This window comes from Ptychodera flava, unplaced genomic scaffold (genome assembly GCF_041260155.1).
Source record: "Ptychodera flava strain L36383 unplaced genomic scaffold, AS_Pfla_20210202 Scaffold_39__1_contigs__length_1403739_pilon, whole genome shotgun sequence".
NCBI classification, from domain to species: domain Eukaryota; kingdom Metazoa; phylum Hemichordata; class Enteropneusta; family Ptychoderidae; genus Ptychodera; species Ptychodera flava.
Window position 1 is genome coordinate 635,003 of NW_027248361.1, and position 12,498 is coordinate 647,500.

The 12,498-nt window shown below is 36.1% G+C and overlaps 1 protein-coding gene across 1 annotated transcript in view; it reads left to right on the plus strand.

Moving 5' to 3' along the window:
• The first annotated feature begins 5,880 nt into the window (after positions 1–5,880).
• Positions 5,881–12,498, plus strand: part of LOC139127941 (uncharacterized) — a 22,108-nt gene continuing 15,490 nt past the window's right edge. The window contains exons 1-2 of the mRNA XM_070693793.1: positions 5,881–5,911; positions 11,293–11,318. The gene's annotated coding sequence lies outside the window, so the exon portion shown is untranslated. The remainder of the gene's footprint in view (positions 5,912–11,292; positions 11,319–12,498) is intronic.

Genomic DNA, 12,498 nt, shown 5'->3' on the forward strand with positions numbered 1-12,498 from the left:
ACAGGTGCGGGTTCAGGATCGTTCTGGTTGTCCGGAGAGGTGTCACTAGTAATAGATCATGATTTCTTGCAGGGTCTTGAGGTCGTAGGAGGCGCAAATCTGATTCTCACCACCGGTACATCTCTCACCTCTCGTCTTATCTGGACTTAAAATAATACACACGTGACGCAATATATAGGATTGAGGTGCCCGTACACTAGCTGTGCAGGATCGAAAGTTTGTTAGGAGTCGAAGAGACTGCAACAGCGAAAGACTGTTGGAAGCAAATACAGTGAGAAAACTCAACTTGAGCGCAAACAAAAAACACTCCTTTACCACTGACTGCAACAACCAAAGACTGTTGAAGAGAAATACAGAGAAAAATGGGCGAAAGCAAAAAGCTAAAAACAGAAAGCATGAAAAACCTAAATGCACGTAGCCGCCCGGGAAAAAAACGATAAAAATCCTTCATTGGAAAATAGGAAAATAACCTCAGTGGAAACCTGAACCTGATTGCATACGACATATGCTAATAGATCGGGTTTTCTAACTATCAAAAAAAAGAAAAAGAAAAAACTGAATACAAAACAAATGTAAATGCACAAACAGCTCTCACAGAAAACTGGAGTTGCACAAAGAGAGTGGCACTGCCAGACTACAAACGACAAAACTACCAACTCGCATTAATAAACACACATGCATCACCGAACACCTGTCAAACTTGCAGCCATTGGCTGAAAATGACGCCATGTCACCCAGGACAATAATTTCCCGCTTTTCTACAAACCACAGGATCATGTCAGTCTCGTCTTACGTCGTTACCATTATCTTTCCAACATCCTGAGGCTCTTAAACTTCTCTCATTGTAACTTTTGGTGCATCTTTTCATAGATCTGCTGTTTTTTATAAAATAGAGTTCAAGTTGTTCTAATCCCGTAATCAATTCGAAATGCCTAGTTCGACTTGTAAGCACTTTCTTGTATATTTTCAATGTTCAATGATTATTGTTAGGGTAAAATGCGCCACTGGGACAGTTTCCGGACTCTCAGTCTTTTACAATTTTTGTTTGACGTATCACATTTGGAGGCTCATTTTAAATGTCTTGGAGTAAGAAACATTTTCACCTTTTAGCAGTGTGAGAATCGAGAGTGTTACGGCGGTCATTTTGAATTTCAATTATCAGCAAAATTTTGGGCAATTTGTTTCTCTGGTACAAAAATTTGCGTGGCGACGCCCGATTTTCATACTTGAAGTTGAAAGGCAGAGGTTGAATGTTTCATGGTAGAAAGTTTGAGTAAACGGTTTAGTCTAGTATTTTCGAGGCGTGTACTGCCTTAACAGCTGAACCCTTGTCTGTACTATAATAATATGCCAATAATATTGGCACCAATAACATTGCACAATGCACACGCAGCTTTTGTTTGCGAAGCTGATAATTGTATTTCAATATACTTTAAGAAGAAAATAGAAAATTGTGCTTGCCTTCTTTACCTTTTTATAGTTTCATTCGTACGTAAATTAGCAAGATGTAAATATATAAACAAAATGAGATATTCTGGCACTTCACATCGAAGCAACTTGGTAACCAACCACGCATGCGCAAGATTCTACGCATTGGCAAAAACCACTGAAATGACTATGAGTATATAATTCGAAATGTTTTCAACCGCCGGGCGATGTACTTTTGAAATATCTTCGTTTTTATCTCTTGTTGAACAAACAGCTGTCCTTACAGGTCTTGTCAACACATGGCACGGTTCTTACGCTACCATGGTGATGAAAGAAGGCTAACTATAAATGCGTGTCTCTAATATTAAATATAGCTGCAAAGCAGCAATCAACCGGGTTTCGAGACATCTCGGTCAACAGGGGCAATAGAGAAATACATATGCAAAAAGATGGGAGGCTATGGTAGTATTTGTGAAATCGAGGTCAAAAGTAGTCGAGGTGATGTGACATTTTGTTGTAAAGAATTCAATGTCATAGTTATCCCTTAATACCAAAAATCAGACCTCTAGCTCTATCACCTTAGCCTGGAATTATATATGTGCATAATTAATGAGGTCTTGTCATGTTCCATATTGACAATTGATATCTATCCCATAGTACTGCCTGTGTACCAAAATTCGGATCTCTAGCCCTATTGGTTAGCCTAGAATTAGATATGCGCATAATTAATGAGGTCTGGTCACGTGACATATTGACAATTGATTTCTATCCCATAGTAGTCCCTGTGTACCAAAATTCAGATCTCTAGCCCTATTGGTTAGCCTAGAATTAGATATGCACATAATTAATGAGTCTGGTCATGTGACATATTGACAATTGATTTCTATCCCAAACTACTATCTGTGTACCAAAATTCGGATCTCTAGTCCTATTGGTTAGCCTAGAATTAGATATGTGCATAATTAATGAGGTCTGGTCACGTGACATATTGACAATAGATTTCTATCCCATAGTAGTCCCTGTGTACCAAAATTCAGATCTCTAGCCCTATTGGTTAGCCTAGAATTAGATATGTGCATAATTAATGAGGTCTGGTCACGTGACATATTTGCAAGAGATTTCTATCCCATAGTAGTCCCTGTGTACCAAAATTCGGATCTCTAGCCCTATTGGTTAGCCTAGAATTAGATATGCGCATAATTAATGAGGTCTGGTCACCTGACATATTTGCAATAGATTTCTATCCCATAGTAGTCCCTGTGTACCAAAATTCGGATCTCTAGCCCTATTGGTTAGCCTAGAATTAGATATGTGCATAATTAATGAGGTCTGGTCACGTGACATATTTGCAATAGATTTCTATCCCATAGTAGTCCCTGTGTACCAAAATTTGGATCTCAAGCCCTATTGGTTAGCCTAGAATTAGATATGCGCATAATTAATGAGGTCTGGTCACGTGACATATTTGCAATAGATTTCTATCCCATAGTAGTCCCTGTGTACCAAAATTCAGATCTCTAGCCCTATTGGTTAGCCTAGAATTAGATATGCGCATAATTAATGAGGTCAAGGTCACGTGACCTGACCCAAAATATTTCGGTGAACATTAGCAGCCAATGATCGTCTATGTCGAAAAGAACCAGACTCCTAGCTCTATTGGCTAGCCTGTAATGGGCATTTGTAAATCTATAGGGGAGGTCAAAGGTCACTGAAAAATGTGAAAATAATACTTTAAAAATCTTCTTCTCAAAATCGGCAGGGCCTATGACCTTGAAATTTGGCATGAAGAAGCCTAGCCCTATGGTCTACAAAAATATCCAACACAATTTTGATTGGTTTATTTTTATGCAAATTAAGCCAAGTTGAAAGTTTAATTTCAATATGGCTGCCAGGTCACGTGACCCATTGTTATGGTCATGTGATCAAAAAATTACTTGTGAGGAGTTTTACCTATGTGCCAAATTTGAAGTCTCTAGGTGCAACAGTGTTCGCGTGGCAGTTGCATTTAGAGGACGGAAGAAGAAGAAGAAAAAGAATAATAATAATAATAAATATAGCTGCAAGCAGCGATGACCGGGTTTCGACACAATTGGCAGCATTAGAGCAAAAGAAAAATTAGATTGTGCGCATAATTAATGAAGTACAGGATGCAGTGTCATAAGGTCTCCCATCATACCACATATGAAGTCTGTAGCACTTCTGGTTACTTAGTTATGGCCATATACTTATATTTAAGGTCAAAGGTCATCGAGGTCATATGACATTTTGTCAAAAAAATTGTATTGCTAAGTTATCCCTATATACCAAAAATCAGACCTCTAGCTCTATTGGCTAGCTGAGAATTAGATATGCGCATAATTAATGAGGTACAGGATGTGGTGTCCTAAGGTGTCCCATCATACCAAATATGAAGGGTGTAGCACTTGGGGTTACTTAGTTATGGTCATATATGTATAGTTGAGGTCAAAGGTCATCGGGGTCACATGACATTTTGTCAAAAAAATTGTATTGCTAAGTTATCCCTATATACCAAAAATCAGACCTCTCTCTATTGGCTGCTCAGAATTAGATATGCGCATAAGTAATGAGGTGCACGATGTGATGTCATAAGGTCTCCCATCATACCAAATATGAAGGGTCTAGCACTTGGGGTTACTTAGGTATGCCCATATATGTATATATAAGGTCAAAGGTCATGAAGGTCACATGACATTTTGTCAAAAAAATTGTACTGCTAAGTTATCCCTATGTGCCAAAAATCAGACCTCTAGCTCTGTTGGCTGGCTCAGAATTAGATATGCGCATATTTAATGAGGTTTGGTCACGTGACAAATTTGCAATAGATTTCTATCCCATAGTAGTCCCTGTGTACCAAAATTCGGATCTCTAGCCCTATTGGTTAGCCTAGAATTAGATATGCGCATAATTAATGAGGTCTGGTCACGTGACATATTTGCAATATATTTCTATCCCATAGTAGTCCCTGTGTACCAAAATTCGGATCTCTAGCCCTATTGGTTAGCCTAGAATTAGATATGCGCATAATTAATGAGATCTGGTCATGTGACATAATTGCAATAGATTTCTATCCCATAGTAGTCCCTATGTACCAAAATTTGGATCTCTAGCCCCATTAGTTAGCCTAGAATTAGATATGCGCATAATAATGAGGTAAAGGTCACGTGACCTGACCCAAAATATTTCGGTGAACATTAACAGCCAATGATCGTCTATGTCGAAAAAGAACCAGACTCCTACTCTATTGGCTAGCCTGTAATGGGCATTTGTAAATCTATAGGGGAGGTCAAAGGTCACTGAAAAATATGAAAAATAATACTTTAAAAATCTTCTTCTCAAAATCGGCAAGACCTGTGACCATGATATTTGGCATGAAGGAGCAAGGCTATAAGGTTTAAAAAGTGACTGGAGCAGAATTTTGATTTACCATCTTTTATGCAAATGAAGTCAATTTTAAAGTTTATTTTCAAAATGGCCGCCAGGTCACGTGACCTATTGTTATGGTCATGTGACAAAAAAATTACTTTTGCTGAGTTGTACCTGTGTACCAAATATGAAGTCTCTAGGTGCAACGGTGTTTGCATGGTAGTTGCAGAAGCTCGTCGCAAGAAGAAGAAGAATAATAATAATAATAAATATAGCTGCAAGCAGCGATGACCGGGTTTCGACACAAGTGGCCGCATTAGAGCAAAAGAAAATTTAGATTGTGCGCATAATTAATGAAGTACACGATGCAGTGTCATAAGGTCTCCCATCATACCACATATGAAGTGTGTAGCACTTGTGGTTACTGAGTTATGGACATATACGTATATTCAAGGTCAAAGGTCATGAAGGTCACATGACATTTTGTCAAAAAAATTGTATTGCTAAGTTATCCCTATATACTAAAAATCAGACCTGTGGTACAAGATATGATATTTTAAGGTGTAATATCCTATCAAATATGTGGAGAATAGCAGTTTTGTCGAAGGAATTGAATGCCATAGTTATCTTTATATTTTTAAAGAGTGGGATATGTGCATTACGTGTTCAATTACAGGTATAATTGTAGCCCCATATTTTTGCCTGTCAATCATAAACCAGACCTGTAATTTACATTGGGTACAACTTAGTTTTGAAAGTGTATGTTTAACTATTGAAATTTCAGTCCAGGCTGACGCGCGCCACCAAGAGGACAGAATGGAAAATGTTTTGGGAATGCATTGCGTTCATTAAAAAAGGCGCCGGGTTCTGAATCAGTTTATGATTACACGTTTAGTAATCGGGTAACCGAAGCCGATTTTAAAGTTCCAGCATTATTTACATCGCTGTTCAGTGAAAAACTGAACATGCTAAACAAGTGTAACGGTAAAGTGTCACTAAATATGCAGGATATTCACGTTATATATTTAAAAATCGTCTGAAGACATGTCTCGAAAATCTGAAAACGAATCGACATATCTCAGATGACGTTCAAGTCAAGGTAAGTATGTTCACATGTCTATTTTTTACTGCCGATTGATTCGAATTTTAGACCTTAGGAAACTTATGCATGAGGTTTAGACTATGTGTCGATGTGTGTTGGGAGTTCGTACAACATTCGACAATAATTATATAGCGGAAATTTTTGATTCCGGAGGAGATTTTGAAACATTAAAATGGGTTCGCGATCTTCCAATATGGTGTCTTGAGTTTAGTCACATGGCGTTTTCAATTGCGCAATATTCCAAGACAGCAGAAATGGACGGTGAAAAAAATGTGTTCAAAGTAATGGTTCTTTGTGAATGATAGTGAGATTGGCAGGTTTGTATCGTGAAATATATCTATTTCCTTGCGGGTATTTTACATTCAGTGGTGTCAACAATAAGTCGTGGAAATGTGCCGTATATAAAGTGACGAGTATTTCGTGCTGGCGATTTTTGTGATTGTTCACAAATATAGTACTTTGATTAAGTAATTATTTGACTGTCGACTGAGTGTTGATGTGAAGTGTAGAAGTATATGTGTGTTGTGTGTGTGTGTTTAAAATATTGAGGGGTTTATATGTCAGTGCATTGGCAATATGCGATGCCATATACCAAATATTTCAGGTAAGTAGAGAATGTTTTGTATAACAGCCATTATGGAATGTTAGAAATCATCTAAAGGAAAGTGTTGGCTGTTGAACTTAAGCTGAGAATGGTTGTTATCATAAATCCTAAGTGCTTCCTTGTAAATTCTGCAGTGTTAAGAAGACATGGCTGATTTGTAGCAATTCTTTTACCATGATGCTGAGTTTAAAGGAGATTTTGAAGAGATGTGATACATAAAGACAAAGAAAGTGACAAATAGTTATACATGTTGATGAATTGTTGTAAGAAGCTGGTGTTGTTTTCATAGTGAGAGTAATAATCAGTAAATGTGATGAATACTGTTGTTGTGAAATTATGTAGGAAAAGATATTTACGCTAAAGCATTCCAGTGTAAAAAGTGATCTTGAATGTACACTTATCATAAAGTAACTAGTGTACTGTAGTATTAGGAATGTATGAATGCTAGGGACAACATGGTAGTTTCAATGTGGGTTTTGTATGTAATCAGTAACTGTGTAAGTAAATGTAAAAAATAGCATCAAGGACAATGTTCATTGAGATTATTACTGTGTTACAGAAGGTCCGCAGCAATGTTCAAAGCAATCAGACAAGCCAGTGTAGACAAAAATATTGATTGGACAAAAAAGAGCAAACATTTACAAAAAATTCTGGAACTCTGCACATTTCAACAAAATTTGAAAAACCCAATATAAGCTTAAATTTGTTTGTCAACTTGTGTGTGTGATTGATGTTTATAAGATATTATGGTGCTACAAAGTTGTTGAATATGCTATACTATGATTTTTAGCTCCCATAGCCCTATGTATATATGGCAATGGAAGCTATTCTTATAGGCTAGGGAACTGTCTGTATGTATGTATGTATGTCTGTAACGTGTGTATCGTGCAGACCTACACGATAGGTTTGCATGATTGCCATGATAGCTCTTGACTCATTTTCAGACCCTCATTGGACATACACGTTTGACATTTTAGACACGTTAGCTCTGTCAACGTTAGGTCGGCACGTTATACAATATATCTCATGATTGCCATGATAGAATTCTACTTATCTTGAACCCTAAAATGACGTACACTTTTGACGTCTATAGACACAATGTCTAACGTGTATGTCATTTTAGGTTGTCAACATGAGTCAAAATCTAACATGCCAATCGTGCAAACCTATTTTGTATCGTGGAAACCTAACGTGTACGGACCTAACGTGCCTAAAATGTCTAATGTGTATGTCATTTTAGCTTCTACACATGAGTCACAATCTACCATGCCAATCGTGCATACCTATCGTGTATCGTGCAAACCTAACGTGTACGGACCTAACGTGACTAAAATGTCTAACGTGTATATCATTTTCAGTTCTCCACATGAGTCACAATCTACCATGCCAATTGTGCAAACCTAACGTGTACGGAGCTAACGTGTCTAAAATGTCTAATGTGATATCATTTTCGGTTCTCCACATGAGTCACAATCTACTGTGCCAATCGCGCAAACCTATCGTGTATCGTGCACACCTAACGTGTACGGACCTAACGTGTCTAATATGTCTAACGTGTATGTCATTCTAGGTTATCAACATGAGTCAAAATCTACCATGCCAATCGTGCAAACCTATTGTGTATCGTGAAAACATAATGTGTACGGACCTAATGTGTCTAAAATGTCTAACGTGTATATCATTTTCGGTTGTCCACATGAGTCACAATCTACCATGCCAATCGTGCAAACCTATTGTGTACCGTGAAAACCTAACATGTACGGACCTAACGTGTCTAAAATGTCTAATGTGTATGGCATTTTAGGTTCTCAACATGACTCAATTTCTATAATGCCAATCGTGCAAACCTAACGTGTACGGACCTAACGTGTCTAAAATGTCTAATGTGTATGTCATTTTAGGTTCTCCACATGACTCCAATTTCTATCATGCCAATCATGCAAACCTATCGTGTATTGTGCAAACCTAATGTGTACAGACCTAACGTGTCTAAAATGTCTAACGTGTATGTCATTTTAGGTTTTCAACATCGGTCGAAATCTACCATGCCAATCATGCTAACCTATTGTGTATCGTGCAAACCTAACGTGTACAGACCTAAAGTGTCTATAATGTCTAACGTCCAGACTTTCACAGTGTTTAGTTATGCACGTTTGTCCTGCACGTTTGGGTTGTATAATGTACAATGGCATACAATTGCCCATAGCACGATAGCTTCAACAATGTGAAACGTGCATTTTTACCAACTACTGGCCATAGCTCTAATTATAGGGGGAAAGTTGTGCTTTACCCCACAAACCTATATATTTTTGGTTGGCTCATAAAATTGTCTCTGCATATTGTTGCCATGGTAATATTTTAGTCACATGACAGGTCACATGATCAAATATGGTGGCAGCGTATATATCTTCTTTTGATGAAAATATATATTTTTCAAATAGTTTTGTGTACTGTTCTGTATTATTTGCTAAATAAAGAATTAAAACTTAACAGCAATCTCATTTAGAAAAGATTTATTCACAGTAGTAATGTTATTGTACTTTATATACAAAGCAATTAACATTCTGTAAGCAAAAGTTTTGAGTTCTGTATTTTTCATAAAGGTACAATTCATGACTATCAAAGATATGTTCCTTGCACATGTGTCCAACTGTTAAGGCATTTAATAAAAGTTGCCCAGCAAATTATTTTACTTTTTTGAGTTGGCATCCTTATCATGTGTCCAGCTGACATGATCAAATATTTGAGAGAAGCAGAGCTGATTTTTTCCTTGTGTAAAATACTTACATACCACCGGTCAGTCAAAACTGAACTGAACTATTACAATCGAGTCCCATGAAACATCAAAATTCTTACATTAGAATGGAGTTCCCTGAAACATCAAAATTCTTACATATGTAATACCTTTACAACCAAACAACTGACAATGTTAAAGATATTTTCTGTAAAAGTTAAAATTTATATTCAAACGTGTATTTTCATATAAAATCACACTTGTCACTGCTGTTGTCAAATTCTATTTGGTAAATGAGCAACAACAGCAACAACACCACTTTCTTTCCTTGAAGTGTCAATGATATCAATTGAAAGTAACTTTTTTGACAATGGGTAATTTACATACACTACTTCACTTTGTTTGCCAAATCAAACTGATTTTCATGCTAAAATTGGTAAAATTTAATTATTCTTTGCACACAATAAAAACTCAAGGCTTAGTTTTTATATTTGTAAATAATTATAATGAATGTAAAGGATCTATTGTAAAATATCATTTGATTACTGTACATTTTGTTTGTATTCTAGTGTGTAGTACAAGTTCAGCTGCACTACATGTGAGGCTGATATAACATGCAGTGCATATACAATTCAATGTTAAAAGTACATTCAAAACTGTTACAATATTTGTGCTACCTTTAACATGTAAAATACTAGCAGAAAGGTACTTTATGCAACTTTGGGTAAAGCCGAGCATAGTTAGTTTTTACTTTACATATCGATTGCTAAATCAAGATTTCAGTCTCCCTGCAATATTACTTTTAACACTATCAGCAGCTCATTTACTGTGGAATAAAGTATCAGATGGAAACAATCACATCACAACACTGAAGAAACAGTTCCTGGGGATTTAGTGACAGTACACATCACATGGCTGAAGAAACAGTTTCGGAGAATTTAGTGACTATGCACATCACAAGACTGAATAAACAGTTTCTGAGAATTTAGTGACTATGCACATCACATGACTGAATAAACAGTTTCTGAGAATTTAGTGACAGTACACATCACATGACTGAAGAAACAGTTTCTGAGAATTTAGTGACTGTACACATCACATGACTGAATAAACAGTTTCTGAGAATTTAGTGACAGTACACATCACATGACTGAAGAAACAATTGCTGAGAATTTAGTCAACAGTTAAACTGAGAATTGTTATCATAAATATTTAGTGTTTCTTTGTAAATTCTGCACTGTTAAGAAGACATGGTTGATTTGCAGCAATTCTTTTACCGTGATGTTGAATTTAAAGGAGATTTTGAAGAGATGTGATACATAAATGACAAAGAAAGTGACAAATAGTTATACATGTTGATGAATTTTTGCAAGAAGCTGTTGTTGTTTTCATAGAGTAATAATCAGTAAATGTGATGAATACTGTTGTTGTGAAATTATGTAGGAAAAGATATTTACGCTAAAGCATTCCAGTGTAAAAAGTGATCTTGAATGTACACTTATCATAAAATAAGTAGTGTACTGTAGTATTAGGAATGTATGAATGCTACGGACAACATGGCAGTTTCAATGTGGCTTTTGTATGTACTCAGTAACTCTGTAAGTTAAAGTAAAAAACAGCATCAAGGACAATGTTCATTGAGATTATTACTGTACTGTGGAAGGTCCACAGCAAGTTTCAAAGCGAACAGACAAGCCAGTGTGGACAACAATATTGAATGGACAAAAAGAGCATACATTTACAAAAAATTCTGGAACTGTGCATATTTCAACAAATTTGAAAACCCAAAATAAATTTGTTTGTCAACTTGTGTGTCTGATTGATGTTTATAAGATATTATGGTGCTACAAAGTTGTTGAATATGCTATACTATGACTTTTATAGTGAGTGTATGAGTATGTGTAAGAATGTATGTATAATAGTTGGAATGATGGAGGTGATGTTGTGGTCTGTGTGTGTTGCGTTAACTATGAAAATGAACATTGTACCATATACTGAAATAGACAATTTGTAAGTCTGTTCCTCTTTATTTTTTTGCAGTTTTTGGTAACCAAATATTTCTGACGGTAAGTGTTGCTGTCATGTGTTGTTTTGATAAGAGATTACAATGCTTGTACTTTTATTGATCATATATTCTTAATGGGAGTGTATTTGAATTGAGCCATGGAATGAGAAAAGGGCCCTCTTGGCTAAAAATCACTTTTGTGTTTTTATCATAATATAATACTGTGACGCTTAAATTTTCATTTGATCAAGTTTTAGGGTCAGGTCAGGCCTAATTTGCATATTTATGCATTATTTGCATATATAATGAGTCAGTTTGGCTTCAGTCATGTTGACTACAAATACTTATATACAGCAAATTATTTAGGTTTTCCTGCAATTGTATGTTGTTTTCAATATTAAGTACAATGTATTTTATTTCTGTCATACTGCAGGACTTTCATTTTCAAAACTAGAATTAATGAATTAAAGAAACAATAATTGAAAAGGTTTGAACATTGCCAGCAACTGCAATATTTTAAAGATAAACTGAGAAACAAAGAAAAATCTAACCGAGTCTCTCTAAAAAGGACAGCAGCTTTTTCTTTTGATAGTTTTCCAGTATCTTTGTTCTTTATATCAAATATTTATTTTCATTCTAATTTTAAAAGTATGTTTAAACATTAAAATTTGTCAAGCTATATTGAGTAAAACACATGACTGTAAGCCCGGACTAAAATTCATGCTGGTGACAGGATTACACATTTTGTGTGCTTACACTACAGCGTGTCTATGTGTGATTCTTGAAATCTTAACAAGTCGTCACATCAAAGAGAGTACGACAAATGCTGTGAGCTTTAATACTGAAAATTCATCAACCATTTCATCATTCGTAATGTCGGTCTCTGTAATATTACTGTTGACCATAGTTTTTTTGAGTCCGGGTATTCATTGTCATGGCTTACATTGGCATTTCCGCTGTCAGCAGGACTCATACTGATACTGAATTTGTCTGCACTGTTCAACACAGCCGTCAACACTCATTGATAGAAAGATATTTATGTGCAATGTCCACGAAATAATCCAGGCCAGGCGTTTTGTCAAGAACTAATAACAGAGTCGCATTTTCAGGTGATATTACCTGCCTGTTTTAGACTCATTGGAGAAATACGACGCTTAATGCTGGCGATGATAACATTGACTGTACCACGCTCACACATGTAAACAATGTTCAAAATGGCAGCTAAAGTACAGCGTTGATAA